Source organism: Tupaia chinensis, unplaced genomic scaffold (assembly GCF_000334495.1).
Source record: "Tupaia chinensis unplaced genomic scaffold, TupChi_1.0 Scaffold141530_1, whole genome shotgun sequence".
Classification (NCBI taxonomy): domain Eukaryota; kingdom Metazoa; phylum Chordata; class Mammalia; order Scandentia; family Tupaiidae; genus Tupaia; species Tupaia belangeri.
Window position 1 is genome coordinate 2,036,997 of NW_006201391.1, and position 6,420 is coordinate 2,043,416.

The following is a 6,420-nucleotide window of genomic DNA, read 5'->3' on the forward strand; positions in this document are numbered from 1 at the left end:
CCAAGAGGCCTGTGCGTGTGCGCCTGTGTGCTGCCGCTGTCATCACAGATGAACCCCAGCTGTCACTCCAGTGCTCCGCGCCGGCTCCGCACACGCGCTCTCCTCCCTCTCCCTGCTTCCCCCTCGCCGTCTCCCTCGTCCCTCCTTCCCTCCTCAGTTTGCTGTTGACCCGGCAGCCCTGTGCCCTGGCAGCGGGAACATCTCTCCGGGCTGCGTGCTGCGTGCCAGGTCGCTGCTCCCAGTGGGTCGGCGCCCACCGCTCTGCGTGGCCGGGGTTTGGATTTCTCCAAGAATCCCAGGAGGTGTCCCTGGAGAGGTTAGAGCTACCTGACTCCAGGAGCTCCCAGCCAGAGTGGAGAAAGGTGAGTGCTCAGCGGCTGGAGGGAGGGGAGGGCGGGCTGGGGGTGGTGCTGAGGCAGGGGATCTGGGGCCATCCCAGTGCGCTGCCAGAGCGGTGGTGGCTCCCTGCCTGGGGCGCTCGCTGGCGCTCAGGAGGCCACCCAGGACCAGATGCCCTTGCGTCCCAAAGGTACAGGACATGGGACACTGACCCCACAGTGCTTGGGACACAGCTGTGGGCTCTACCTTGGAGGGGGCGGGGAGGAGGCAACCTAGGGTGGCACCGAGGCTGGCCCTGCAGCTCGGGGAGGAGCAGCTGCATGCCCGGGTGCTGCCTGCAGGCCCTGCTCAGCGGACAACCTAGGAACTCGGTGCTGGGGAAGGAGTGGGAAGGGCTGGGGTACTGGGGGTAAGGCTGCTGCAGCAGGAGACTGGGAGGGGTGGCAGGTGAGGACCTTGCAAGGGAGTAGACCAGGGGTGCGGGCCTTCACAGGCTGCCCTGGGGCTGTCCTTGGGCAAGGGTGCAGAGGACCCCTCCTGAGCCTCCTGGGCAGGGGCGTGGCTGGCAGGGCCCAGGGAGTCCTGCAGCTTTTCCTTGTGAGGAGCCCCAGGCCCTGCTTCTGCCTGAGGGCAGGACGGGGAGCCAGGCTCAGGAGCCTCTGGAGTGCCTGTAGCTCACCCAGCCTTGTCCACAATGGGCCAGGACACCTCGGTGGGGATGGCCAGCTCAGCCTGGGGGAGGGTGGCCCACAGCCAGGCCACACCAACCTGGCTTCCCGACCTCAGGGGGAAGGACACCGGAGTTGGAGCAGGACAGTGACACCCAATGCCCCCAGGCCCAACTGCCAACGCTGGAGAGAGGGGCAACCTGACCGGGACTCTGAAGTTCAAGTTCATGTCCCCTTCCTGGAGGGCAGGCTGGGTGCCAGGTGCTGATGCACCTCTGTCCCTTGCTGGGTACTTCTGGGGGGGAGTGGTGGGGCCTGGCTGTCAGGGCTTGTTGGGTTCTCCTCCTGTGACTCGGATTGACACCCCTGCAGCTTCCACACTCCCTCAGTGGGGGAGGGGAGCCGACACGTGGAACTAGGCAGGGAGTCCAGCTGGTGGGGAACCCAGTGGCAGCCTCCTTGTGAGAAGAGCCCAGCTCTCCCACCCCTCCTCCCCACCATGCTGCCAAAAGAGGGAGCCCAGGAAAGCCAGGCTGGGGGCGGCAGGAGACAGAGGGAGGCTTCTTAGGCAACAGATCTGGCGTCTTCGGGTTTGGCCGGGAGCCGTTGGGGCTGAGATGAGCAAACCTGTTCCCATTTCCAGGCGCCCAGCCAGGGGCCCATGGGGCTGCTTGGTCTGAGTGGGCAGCAAGGGAGAGGGTGTCTACGCCATGGTTGGGGTGTCTGGGCGCTCGGCGGGCGGAGGGGGCATCAGGAGGGAGGCAGCTTCCCACTCCCTGCCCTCAGCTGGGCCTCCGCCTGGGCCTGCCTCTGTGCAGCCCAGCTGGACGGCTGTGCTCAGTCACCTCGGCAGCAGCTCCCGCAGGAGCACCGGGCTGCTGCGCTCCCAGCAGGTCTGCTTGGGAGTGGGAATGTTTGACAAGGAAATGAGGGTGCAGGAAGCGGAGAGTGAGAATGGGGCCTGTGTCTTAAAATGAACTAGGAGGGCGTATGTCTGTTCCAAGCACAAATTTAGGGATTGTTAAAGACCTGCTTCCTTGCCGTCTGGGCAGTGTGCTATGGGGGTGACAAGCAGGGACGAGACGGAGGATGATTCCTAGGAGTGGCTGGGGGCCAGACAAGCAGCTGCAGGTGGACGGACCAGCCCAGACAGCAGGTGCAGCCTCGTCGCTGACTGGCCACATGGAGTCCGGGGCCCCTCCCCGGGGCTCAGCCCACCCACCTGCCGCCACGCTGGGCTCAGCCCTGGCTCTGCCTCTCACCAGCCCAGAACCTTCTCCCCTCTGCAGAGTGAAGGGGAGCTCCTGAGTTCTGAGCCTTCATGCCGAGGGGTACAGAGTGTGTCCTCAGCTGGGGCCCTGACCACAGCAGATGGCAGGGGAGGGAGTGAGCTCAGGGCTGGTGTGAGGGCCCAGGGGCCAGGGGGTGGCACTGATTGGCAGTGTGGCCTGGACACCTGACTTGGAGGGGCAGGTGTGACAGACAAGCGCTGGAGGACGAGCGTGGGCCCCAGGCCTGTGGTGTGGGACTGCTGGCAGCTGCTCCCCAGGCCGTGGCTGTGCTCTGAGGGAAGCGCCCCCCACCCCAGTCTCCAGGGGACTCTGTACCCACTCAGTTCAGCAAGAGCACGTGAGCCTTCTGTTCCATCACTCCCTCCCCCAGCCCGGCTTCCCCGGAGCTCCCAGCCTGCCCCCGCTCCCCTCAGCACACAACCCCTGCTAGCGCACCCCCTGCCCCCACGAGGTCTTGGCTCCCAGGACTGTCACCATTGCTTCTGTGATGCTCTTGTAAAGAGGGGAGGTTATGTCTCAGCCCAGCAAGTTACAAGCTTGTCGCTCGTCTATGGGGACACTCCAGAAGTGCGGCGACACCCGCGTATGTTGTAAAGCGCCCTGCAGGGGGGGCGTGCCCCCAGTCCCTGGCTTTGCCATCCTCTGCCTGGGACCCCCACATGGGAGCAGGCAGGCAGCTGGGTTTACCTTCGTTGCCCGCCATGCTCTTCCCTTTGCCTAATGTCAGGCAAGTTGCTGTGCCTGTTTCCCCATGTGCGACGCACTGAGCTCAGGCTGCAGACCCCGCACAGACATGGCGGCTGGGGCTGCTGTTTTCCCTCACGAGGTCTTGAAGGAGACGCCCCAGTCCATGTCCCTGCCCTGCCGGGTTCCGGGGGCTGCTCAGCAGTCCTCAGGGCTCGCCAAGGTCTGTGCTGTTCCTTGGAAACTGCCTGGCCTAGGGACCTTCCAGCGGGGCTTCCGGGTGGCTTTTGCCCCTTCTGGAGGCACCCAGACTGGATGTGTACACTCACCAAAGGCAGAGGGGGGAAGCGCCCTCCGTAGGGCACGGTCACGCCGCAGTCCCTCCGCCACCTCTCTATCCTGTCACGACTGGGGGTGCACATGCACCCTTCGTTTTTCAAGCCACTAGGCTGGGATTCAAACTGCGGTCAACCCTGTGGGATTCTGTTTCCTTTAACCCCTAGCTGCGAGGCTAGCCCGGTACATCTCCATCATGAATATGCACACAGATCGCCTGGAGCTCATCTAAAACAGGCTTCAACTCGGCAGGTTTGGGTGGGACCTGACCTCCACGGTTCCGTGGCCCCAGGCAGGATCAGCCTGCTGCTCCACAGATGCAGTAGCAAGGGCCGTTCTCAGGGACGCCCACAAGGCTGCTCTCAGCTCCACACCCCTGCCCTCCAGTCCGGGTTCTTTCAGCAGAGCCCCCTGTACCCTGGCCCCTTCTCTCTGGTCTCTGTCTCTAGAACTGAAGTAAAGCCCAGGCCCGGATTGGGAACGGGTCCAGCAGCCAGAGCGGCTGTGGGGCTTGGACACCGGAGTGCTTCTGTCTGTGCCCAGTCTGCACCCCGGGAGGGACTTCCCTCCCAGACTGTGTTAATTTATGTCAGCAGCCGGCCAGCGCCTGCCACCACAGCTGCCTCCCAGCCTCCCGATGTAGGTCACCCCTTCCTCAGGAGCTCAGTTCCGCGGGGCGCCGGGAGGGGTCCTTCGGTTGGCCATGGGTTGGAAGGCAGAGGGCCAGCGGCTGGGCAGGGCGGCTCCAGCCCACATCTCCCTCGGGGTCCCTGCACGGCCCCGTGTTTGGGGTTGTGGCCTGCTGGGTGCACTCGCTCTTCTCCCCCGTGGGACAGTGTCGCACCGACACCCAGCAGGCAGCCCAGGGGTCATGGCCCAGAGCGCCAGGCTGTATCCTCACAGGCCCAGCCTTGCTTCCATTCCCTTGCTCTGGGGTACAGGGGTCCACAGTGTCTTGCCACCGCAGGCAGTGAGGTCCGACTTGTGCTCTGTACAGGTGCCAGCCCCTGAGTGGGGATGGGCGGCAGGGCCTGCCCTTGAGGCCACCTTCTCCTGGGATGGCTGTTTGCTGGTCAGCTCCTGGCCTCACTGGTTAGGGTGACACTGAGGGGTGGGGGACTCAGGTGGAGGTAGGGCCTGACTCGAGTGGGAGAGTTTCTCCACCCCGTCGCCCTGCAGGAAGCCAGGGAGTGGGAGAAGTCTGGGCTGGGCCTTGGGCCCCCGGGTGGGCCCAGATCGGTAACGACCACCTTTGGTTAGGACTGCCCGGCAGGGTTCTCTGTAGGCTTCCCTCATAGGCGAGTGGGGTCCCTGCACACCGGCACTGGGAGCTTTCGGGAACTTGGAGTGCTGGCACCCGCGCAGTGCTGGAGAGCTGCTGGCGAGGTGCGTGTGACTGCGTGTACGTGCGTGTGACTACGTGTACCTGCGTGTGTGTGAGCACACCCCTAACAGCTCGCCGTGGGTGCGTGTATAGCACGTGCGTGCACGGAGCTCCAAGCACGTGTCTGGGCGGCCCGTGCGCACCTCTGTGCAGACAGAAACACCTCCCGCAAAGGCGGCTGCTGCTGGCAGCTGCCAGGGAGCGGATGGGCGGCCTGGCTCAGAAGCCAGCAGTCCAGTCCCTGACTTCCCATGTGGCCTCGGGCAGGTTGGCCATCTCTGTGTCTTGGGTGGCCGTCACTTCATAGGGACTGCGAGCTCCTGACTACGAGGGACGGTTCTCCAGTCCGGGCTGGCGGGCTGCGGGGAGAAGCTGCCGCTGTCTGCGAGGCAGGCCTGGGGCAGAGCACACCCAGCACCGCGGTCCACAGACGGGGGCAGCTCAGGCCTGCGTGGGAGGTGGACCCCAGGCAGAGACGCCTGGCCAGCTGCTGACCCCTCCCTGTGGGAGCCGATGTGCCCTCCCCCAGTCACGGGCTCACAGCTAGAAGCACTCACCTAGATTATCCTTCTCCGAATCCAATTGATCCACAAGGACATTTCCCTGGCTAAGCCGTGTGGTTATCTCTTAGAGTTTAAGCAGTTTGTTTAAAGAGTAGCAAGGTTGGGATTTGAACCTAGAGCCCTCCCCACCCACCTCCAGTCTGAGCCAGGAGCCTACAGGTTGACCTGAGGGCACAGTGTGTGCATGACTACCCCCAAGTCCACGGGCCTGGATCCACGCGAAGGGCAGAGTGGGCCCGCAGCTATCCAAGCCCACACCCGTGCCGGCTGTGGGTGGAGGGTGGGGAGGGGAGCTCAGACAGGGCTGCTTCCTGCCAGCCCGCTGCCCTTGCCAGGAGCTATGCCGCCTTCAGGGCTGCAGCTTTTGCCAGGGCCTGGGGCCCCAGAGGTGGACAGGGTGGAGGCAGGAGGCCTGAGCTTCTGCAGGACCCTAAGGCCCCAAGGGTGAGGGGAAGTACTACGGCTTCCTGGCAACCCACCCACCTCCTGGGCTCTCAGCCTCCTCCTGCCATTGGCCCGTGGGCCCCCAGAGGAGCAAGTGGAGAGAGGGGGAGGAAGGAGGCCGGAGGTGCAGCCAGGAACTGCCCAGGAGCAGGTTTGGCCCAGAGGAGGGTTGAGCCAGCCAGGTGCTCTGCACTGTGGGAGCTGGAGGCAGCTGGGCCGCAGAGCCTTGCCCCATGCCATAGCCTGCTGCCCCGCCCGCCCTGCCCTGCAAGGCCCCTTCCTGGACCTCTGAGGTGGGCAGGATGGAGGCTCCGTCTCTGGCCAGCAGCTCTGGGCCACATCTGGGAAGGAAGCAGGGGCCCTCCCACAGAAGGGCTTGTGCCCGCGGGGATCAGTGCCAACCCTGGGCAGCTGCGTGCCCCAGCGGTGCCCCTTGGAGGAGCGGCCTGCTGCCTGGGCCACTCATGCTCAGCCACCTCACCCCTCCTCGCAGCCCGCGGCATGAGCCCTGAGCTGTGAGTCCCATTACAGACTGCTGCGGAGGACAGCACTGCCGTTCACCTCGAAGGCCACAGCGAGGCGCAGGGGGCACGTGGAGGGCCACGCTGCCACTCGTCAGCACCCTGCAAAGGGCCCGGCCTCTGCCTGCGGGGGCACCATGGTAAGTGGCAGGGGTGGGTGGGAGGGAGTGGCTGTGGCTGGGACCTCAC

At 65.0% G+C, this 6,420-nt stretch overlaps 2 protein-coding genes across 3 annotated transcripts in view; one reads left to right on the plus strand and one right to left on the minus strand.

The window, feature by feature from the left end:
* Positions 1-6,420, minus strand: part of CACNA2D4 (calcium voltage-gated channel auxiliary subunit alpha2delta 4) — a 160,946-nt gene that overhangs the window by 24,364 nt on the left and 130,162 nt on the right. The gene's annotated exons all lie outside the window — the stretch shown is intronic.
* Positions 26-6,420, plus strand: part of LRTM2 (leucine rich repeat transmembrane protein 2) — an 18,492-nt gene continuing 12,097 nt past the window's right edge. Inside the window, exons 1-2 of one of the 2 annotated variants that reach the window (XM_006163242.1) lie at positions 26-362; positions 6,204-6,371. The gene's annotated coding sequence lies outside the window, so the exon portion shown is untranslated. The remainder of the gene's footprint in view (positions 363-6,203; positions 6,372-6,420) is intronic. The other variant, XM_006163244.1, reaches the window with a different exon arrangement.